This window comes from Dermacentor andersoni, chromosome 1 (genome assembly GCF_023375885.2).
Source record: "Dermacentor andersoni chromosome 1, qqDerAnde1_hic_scaffold, whole genome shotgun sequence".
Taxonomy (NCBI): domain Eukaryota; kingdom Metazoa; phylum Arthropoda; class Arachnida; order Ixodida; family Ixodidae; genus Dermacentor; species Dermacentor andersoni.
Genome location: NC_092814.1, coordinates 277,318,837 through 277,327,800, shown reverse-complemented (window position 1 = coordinate 277,327,800; position 8,964 = coordinate 277,318,837). Strand labels below are relative to the sequence as shown.

The 8,964-nt window shown below is 43.2% G+C and overlaps 1 protein-coding gene across 2 annotated transcripts in view; it reads left to right on the top strand.

Moving 5' to 3' along the window:
• LOC126548185 (aromatic-L-amino-acid decarboxylase-like) overlaps positions 1-8,964 on the top strand; it is a 93,132-nt gene that overhangs the window by 25,597 nt on the left and 58,571 nt on the right. The gene's annotated exons all lie outside the window — the stretch shown is intronic.

The following is an 8,964-nucleotide window of genomic DNA, read 5'->3' as shown; positions in this document are numbered from 1 at the left end:
AGGTGGTTTCTTCAGACCCTCAAAAGGCCCAACCATATTTTCCACACAAGAGAGACTGCCATGGACGGCTGAAATTAATCACTGTTCGTGTGAAGTTTCTCCGAATAAGTATGTGCCATTGAGGGCTTGGGATACAAGATATATATATATATATATATATATATATATATATATATATATATATATATATATATATATATATATATATATATATATATATATATATATATATATACACACATGTTCCTGGCTTTTCCGGTTTACTGTGATGCGGTAGGACTCTATACCACCTCCTGATAAACGGATAGTGCAGGATACGCCTGGATGGAACATAAATAAACCGTTATTTGTGTTGAGCCGTGATATAGGCACAACATTCAACAGCGTTCGCAAAATAAAAACGTTACAAATCACGAATAGGCACCTTGCGCCGACCAGAGGGCGCTAAGACGCGTTTTTTTATTGTAAACATGCAGGGTGGTCGCAAGCAGGAAAAATTGCTGGAAATTCGAACGCAGCTGAATGACCAAGCTATTAGCGTGTACGCCTTGACCAAAACGCATCTACGAGATTTGAAGCAGCCGCCTGTTATTGGAAATTTTGTATGGGATAAGTGCTACAGAATGACTGGGTCAAGGAAAGGCGGAGGTGTAGGCATGCTAATTAGGCGAGGTATGAGGTGGCAAAGGAAAAAATAGACTTCTAGGGAGCATTTATGGATTAGTGGCACATGGGAACGAAAAATGACGTGGCTGGGAGTAGCTTACCTAAGAACAGGTAGTGATAGCAGGGATAAAAATAAACAATTGTTTGATTGCATTAGAAGCGATATTAACGAGTTCAAGAAATCGAGCCAGGTGGTATTAGTGGGAGATATGAACGCGCACATGAAGGATTTAGACGGACATAGTGATTACAACTGTTCTCTAGCGGTGGATCTGTGCGATGAACAGAACTATAGTAGTTAACAGGGAGAGTAAGTGTCATGAACAGGTAACATGGCAATGCGGAATCAGGCAGTCATGTATCGACTACGCCTTAGGCTCAGAAACGGTCTACGAACGGCTAGACCAAATTACGATAGAAGAACATAGAAAATATAACTTGGGTAGTGATCGTAAACGTTTAACCTTAACATTTGAGAGAAATATGAAAGCGAAACACGAACGACTAGCATCGGAATTCTTAAAAAATAATTAAAAGCAAACAACAGAGATCGCAAAAAACATAGAGAAGAAAATAGAGGAGCTTCCTACAACAGTATGAGAATGTAAGCAACTGGTAAACGTTATGCAGCGGTAGATAAGACACGGCAAAAAAAAAAAAAAAAAAAAACATTTGGAAGAAATCCCGCAAGTGGTGGAACAAGAAAATAAAGCAAGCTACAGAAGAGCGTAAGCAGGCGTCTAGGAAGCATCGAGAAGCCAAAAAAGAAATCGCAATTTCGCCCGAAAGGCGAGGCATAGATTGCGATAGCAAATTAGTAGACAGCTATACGAAGTAAAAATAGTATCCTTTTTGTCCGTTTAAACGCATAAACATTACCTTACGAACTAAATTAACAAGCATGTTGTCACGCGCGCAGACAAACATCTCATTCGATGAGCGTCGACACTCGCTGTAGAAACGCTGGCTTGAGGAAGAGCGGCGGCGGCAGCGAGCGAATTGACCTTTGTGCTGCCTCTCGTTTCAACGCAAAGTAAGCGGCGAGAACACAGCGAACACGAAGCTATGAGCCCACGGCGAACCTAGACTGTAATCTTCACAGATCGCTTTCAAGATAGGTCCCGCGCAGCTGTGCGCGGCCGCGCCATACGCAGCTGTTGCCGGAGTAGAACACCCCCTCCCCTCCCCCGCTGCCTTGCGCGCTTCCTCCCCGCCTTCTTCCCTTGCGCGCGCGAGATTCAGCCGCCATAGTCGGCTCACCTTCGCAAGCTTTCACTCGCACATACATCATACGGCGCACGGCAACGACGTTATCGCCCTTGAACTTTATACGGAACATCACAGCGACGCCGACGACAACGGCATAAATGCACCTGGAATTCCCATATAATTGCTTTCGCAATAGAAGCTGGGATTACACGAAGAAGAGGTGCTCCTTAGATGGAACAAATACTGAGAAAGTGGTGGCGTGTGAGCTCGTGCAAGAGATAATTAAATTGACAAGTGAACCCCCCCCCCCCCCCCCCCCACCATTGGGTGCATAACGTTCTCAAAAGAGACAAAGGCGCACCAAAAAGATTCTGGAACCATGTAAGAGCACACGGAGCTCCAACTAAAAATTCGCAAACGGCTTTAAGGGATGAAGACGATAACATATTTGAAGGAGACGATACGCTGCAGTATATCGGAGAAGTTATTAGGCATAACTGTGGCTTGAAAGAAAGCGTAATTCAGACTTAAACAGATCCAGCAACAACAAAGAAGCCTGAGAAGACAAAATTTAGCATAAGAAGCTTTTACTGGAATAAAGCAGAAGAAAATGCCCCTACTAACACGGTCGCAGGACATGATGAAATCCCACTACAGCTAACCGAAAACTTAGAGAAACTTAGAGAGGTCTATAGAGCAAGGCACTGCTGACTAATGCCACAGAGCAAGTGATTAAAACGAAGAAAATGGCGTTTGGATGGCGTGAAAGCAAGGTGAACTTTATCTATAAAGGCAAAAGTGAAAAGGATAAGACAAGCTCGTACAGTCCAGTTACAGCAACGTTGGTGACTTATAGAATGGCAATGCAAGCCATAAAATTAGAACTGTCGAAGTGGGTGGAGAATAAATATATACTGAGGGAAGTACTGAATGGGTTCAGACCAGGCAGACGCTTAGATAATAATCCCTGTATTCATAAATGCATCTTAACTTGAAGCCCACGCTTGACTTGATTTGAATGACGCCAGTCGTGAACGCACCAAAGGAAACACAATGAGCGTCTTGGACGCGTTCGCACCAGGTGTCGTTCACATCAAGTCAAGCACGGCCTTCAAGTCAAGATGCATTTCTGAATACGGGGTTAATATACCTGTACTAACTCAGTGCATAGAGATTTAAGTAGCTTCTGTCTTTCTCAGTAACTCAAAATAGGCCTTTATGGATAGAATTTCTAGATATTAAGGGAGCCTACCACAAAGTAGACAGAGAATTGTTATGGGGTATTCTCAAGCGCGAAGACATATATATGACGATTTCGTGGAGCAGCTGAGGGAAGTAAGCGCTCAGTTGTACGAACGTCGGTTTAGTGAATATTTCAGAATAACGAACTTTTAGAATATCCTCGGTGATTTTCCTATGTATTCCGTGCAAAAATCTTTAGGTAAACGAATTTCTTAATTGCGAATATTTCAGTTGAACAAACTTGGATCAGTAAACCCGGGCTTATTCTTGAAATCGGTTAAAGGAAGTTTTACGCTCTGCAGCGCTGGTGTAGCCGACGCTCGCCGCCCCCAAATCGCCCCTCCAGCGGCGTAACAGTAACACCGGCTACAATTATAAACTGCTGGCATAAATCCTGCTTTTTCCCCATGTGCGGTGAAAGCGAGCAAGAGGAACAGCGCAACGAGGTGATAAACCCCGGGATAAACCCCGGTCTGTCGCCATCTGAATGTTGACAGCAACACTTCGTTTGAAGACTATGTCTAGTGTGACAGTGAGCTCGTTACCTGTGCTGAACTATCAGATCTGGAAACTGTTTCCAGTGTCCGTCCCAAAAAGAAGAGTGTGACGAGGAAGATGCAATGGCAGAGGCAGATTCAAATCTTGTAACTCTAGCCAAGGCTGTAGGATGCCTTGGAAAGTTGCGAAACTTCCTGTCTCAGCAACAAGCTGTGCCAGAGGAAGTGCACAAAAACATAGACTCTGTGGAGGGCTTTGCTACTTCTTGCGCTTTAGGAGCACCAGTGCAAATGAAGATAAGATTTTTTTTTTCAAAATGAGGTAAGCAGCAACGTAACTGTTACGCACTTCGTATATATTGATTTACATAGCTCCATAAATTGCATTTCACACTTTTGACCCGACGCCTGCTGTGTCCTATGCTTTTCCATATTCTAGTGAATATTCAGTTTAGTGAACTTTCAGTCAAGTGAACCATCTCCATGGGTCCCTTGATGTTCACTCAAGTGAGAGTTCACTGTATATAAAGACAACGGAGTACAAATTGTATGGGATGGCCAAAAATGCAGTGAAGTGGAAATTCACCGAGAACTGAAGCAAGGATGTTCTCTGTCTCCAAAGTTCACGCTTTATGTTAAGGGCATAAAAAGGCGACTAGAAAACAGTGAATTAGGATTACTTTATTTTACATTCGTAATGGGCAAATTGTGCAATAGACTGAACTGATGCATGCGGACGGCATAGTGCTACTGACCGGCAATGCAAGAGATATACAGACTTGCGAATATGTGTGGCAACGCAGCGACAAATATGGGCCTTAAGTTTAGCCCATAAAAATTGGGAATTACGATGTTTAATGAAGAGACGGGTGATTACGTGGTATCAATTCAACAGCAAGTCATATCCATAGTCAAGCAATATATATACATTGGCCTATACATAAACGAAGAAAAGACTTGCTCTAGCACACACCAACATAATCTCAAAATAAAGGGGAAGCGAAAAGCAGCAATAATGATACAGAGGACTTTCGGGCCACAATAAATATGAGGTTGTGCACAAGTATATCTACCTGAAACGTGTGGACACAGAACGGAGGAAGAGGTCAAGAAAACTGCCAACCAAGTACATTGTAAGTGAAATTATAAATAAACAACCAGGAGTCATCGAAAATAAAGTGAGAGAACCAAACACAATTAATTAAATGCAAAGAATGGAAACAAAAAAAAAAAACACCATAGGGATTTGCAAGATAGGGAAGGGAGAAATTAGAATGAAAAATCTGTACGATAACACAACAGGCAGTGCCTTGCTATTTGAGGCTCGAGCTGGCTGCCTATGGATAAAAACATACCGGAAGAAATATTTGCAATAACATGAGACATGTGGCTGCTGTAGCGAAAGTCCGGAGACCACTCAGCACATCCTAATGGAATGAAAATTCACCCAATGAGACCCGTAGGTAGCGCACAACTTCCAGACGGGTTTGCATTTAAAGTGGACCAGTCTGAAAATAATCAACCGGTCAGCAGTCGAGATAAGCGAGAGACGTTTAGAGTATTGGTGGAGAAAAAGCAGGGAAGAGATTGATACGACTGTATCCATTACGAGCATAGGTAGCGGTACAAGGTAGACATAGAAGTTTTGAGGAAGAGAAAAAAAGAATAACTAGATGTATACAAAAATGCTAGAATGAAAACCATGTATAGAATACCTGGTTAACTCAAGCAGGCTAGGTGACTATTTGTCACTGCTCCATTTCAAAGGGGATGCCAATAAATCATCAACATCATCATCATTATTACCCCAGCGTCGCCGAAATTCCGAATGACAATGGTCGACCCATACGCTTTATCGCTCGTCTAGGCTTTACGCAATATAGCTTTGCCGAGCTTAAGTTCAGCGAAGTTAGCGCTTCTAATCTCGACCGCAGGCATGCGCAACTCACGCAGAGCATGCACACTTGGACATTTGCAAGTCTCGGGCACTCCTGCCTCGTTATATAAGCAATCGAAGCTATGACCGCAAATTCGCAATCACGTCCCTCTCATATTTCTCCCCTCACTCGCTAGGATAGGTGTTCTGGTGCTGCTGTCAATTGTGGAAAACTTCAGCGTAAGGCCACCTCTAGTCCTAGCACTAGGTCGTTAGCGATGCCATTGCATTTGCATCAGTAAAGAGCCATAAAAAAACGATTTTCACACGCAGTGAAGTAGTAAAATTCCTCATACTTTGATTCTAATTCAGACCGTTTCTTCAGTGATTGCGGCAAAGCAACTGTACGCCTGCTTTTCTTTTGTTATGGCAACCGCAACCTGATGTTCCTACACGTTGCTAACTACCCTTTCTTCACTTGGTAACATCACGGTTGTAAAGGGGCTGAAAGCCTGGCTATAGTTGGTTTTGATTCATTTTGAAATTTCAGCGCAACAAAGCAGAGAAGCACACACAGACAGCGCTGACTCGCGACTGAATCTTTATTGTGAACTATCCGTGGTTGCTTAGTGGCTATGGTGTTGGGCTTCTTAGCACGAGGTCGCGGGATCAAATCCCGGCCATGGCAGCCGCATTTCGATGGGGGCGAAATGCGAAAACCCCCGTGTACTTAGATTTAGGTGCACGTTAAGGAACCCCGGGTGGTCCGAATTTCCGGAGTCCCCCATCACTACGGCATGCCTCATGATCAGATCGTGGTTTTGGCACGTAATACCCCATAATTTAATTAATCTTTATAGTACAAAGCGCGAACAAGCAAGAGAAATGCGCATATGTGCAACAGGAAACACTAAACACGAAAGACAGGTAATAACACTGAAAACGATAAGTCTGTGAACAAGATAAATAAATACGTGATATGGCAAGATAAATAAATACGTGATATTAGTAGACAGAAAATTGACCTGCCCACGCGGCTGCAGCTAGCAAACACAAAGCAGTCAAAAAGACATTGTGCATACGCCCACACATCTGTTAAAACAGCCCAACAAAAAAGTTGGAAGCGATATTCACTCTCCAGTTGAACTCAATCAAAGACTATGTCTTCCCGAACAAGTTCGCGGTGAGAATGGGGCGGAGTCACTGCGCATGACACTCTATCGCCTCACCTGCCAAGTGAAGGCAATAGGAAGAACGTCGGGCTGTTTCAATTTATTTACCACACTATCTTCGGGATAGGCCCACATTTTTAGATTGCGCACCCACAGGCATGGTCTGCATTTTTAGGCTGCACTACCTTCGGGATCAGCCCACACTATTAGACCGCACTATACCTTTTGGATTGGCCCTCATTTTTAGACTGCACATGTCCACGAGAACGGTCCACGTTTTCAGACTGCCTTACCGTTAGGATCGGCCCACATTTTTAGGCCGGGCTATATTCAATATAGGCCAACGAAGAAAGCTAGAAATCGAGATACCCGATGTAAAAGTGAGGGTAACTCGCTAAGAAAAACATTGTCCTTAAACTAATTTAATTATGGGGTTTTACGTGCCAAAAGCACAACGCCGTAGTGGCGGACTCAAGATTATTTTGACCACCTGAAGTTCTTCAACGCGCACTTAAATCTAAGCACACGAGTGTTTTTGAATTTCACCCCGTTTCGAAAGAGCCCAACAAACCAGACGACACCAAATAATTAGCCACTATACCATATACGAGCAGATGTATCATCTGTTCAGTGATACATCTGTGCAGATATGTATCAGAAAAAATATATACCGGCCATCCTTTTTTTCTTATGTAGACCGTGAAAGCGCACTTCAGCCTGTTAAAGTGGACTATGTATGAAGAGGCGGACGTTATTGCACAGATAATCGCAATGTCCATGTCGCTAATCCCACAGATTCACAAATTAAATCCTTAATTGTTCCCTTTATAGGGCAAATGTTGCGATTGCGAAATTTAATTCGAGCAATACGTTAAATGTCTCATAAAAAATATCCGAGGACTAGCACTACTTGGGGCTTATCTGTCCAAAAATCAGCTAAGAAATACATTGCCGTTCCAGTAATGATCGTCCCAAACTGCTGGAGGAGCTTTTGGGAAATTGTTTGGAACGCCAATGTTTTTTGCAGCACATTTTAAGGACAGATATCTCGAAAGTGGTGCTCGTCTAGTGATTTATGCTAAGCCGACTAGATAACTGCCGGGATACAATTTCGTAGTAGCAACATGCAATCTAAATTGATAAATAAAATAAATTAATTGGCCAATATTTTAGTTAGCTCTCAGGAAATTGTCATTTGACGAGCAAGTATTGTTCCCTTCTTTGGATAATGCACCTGAACAGGCCGGCGATTTTTTGTTTTCATTTGTCCGAACTTTACACACACACCCGCGCGTACACAATATAGAAGTAGTAAGAAACAAGCTATCATTTGACAATTACAGTGGTAATACCGCTTCCTTTCTGTGTAAGTGTAAAAGCCGGGCATCAGTAAACGGCGTGCTAGACACACGTGGGCCGCAAGTAAAACAAAAAGAAAAAAAAACTTCGGATTGTTTTATAGCCATAAAACAGAAAGGCACTGTCCGCAAAGAACGTCTCTTGTTACCAAACACAAGAAAAAGTCGCATTCAGCAGGAATATCACTAATTTGGGATCAATGCTGGAAGAGGCCTGGGCCCCGCAGAGGACGTAACTCTATGGTGACAACGCTGATTACTGGCTGAACGACGTCAGATACACACGGATGGTGCAATAAATCCATTCTAGCTGACTCGATGTCTGACAAGCCATCGCCGGCGGTATTGCGGCACACAACACTGCCGTGCAACTCATAAACTTGAATGTGCAGCAGTTGATGATTCATACAGCTTCGTGTTTGCAATGAGACGCACGAATTTTAACGTCCGGCTTCACAAGCTTGTCGTGTGACGCCGGACTGCGTTATCTGCAGTGTGGGAAGTCCATTAACAAACGCAGCGTAGACATGGACCATAACGACTTCATGCAAACAGCTGTCTCTGTGCGCGCTACCCATGCGGTGCCTGCGCTCGGCGTAGTACACTTATTCCATTTATTGCAGTATTTATTCCAGTATGGGTGGGACGAGCAGGCGCCCCATCCAGCTTTTTTTTTTCTTCATCTCTATTCCATCAACCTTATTCTGTGCTTTCTTCACAAGTATTTTGTTTTAATTCATCATTTCGTCTCGCACTGGAAACTCCGACACGTGCGTTTAAACAGCGTAATGTTCAAATAAGCTTCAGGCGCATATGTGGATGCATCATAGAATTTTGATTTGATGTGGTTTTGTTTGATTTGATATTTATTTATTTCAAGCGAAAGGGGAAGCCAAGGCAAAAGGCGGTAGGCCTGACTGGGCCTTGGCTCCCTGTTACAAACA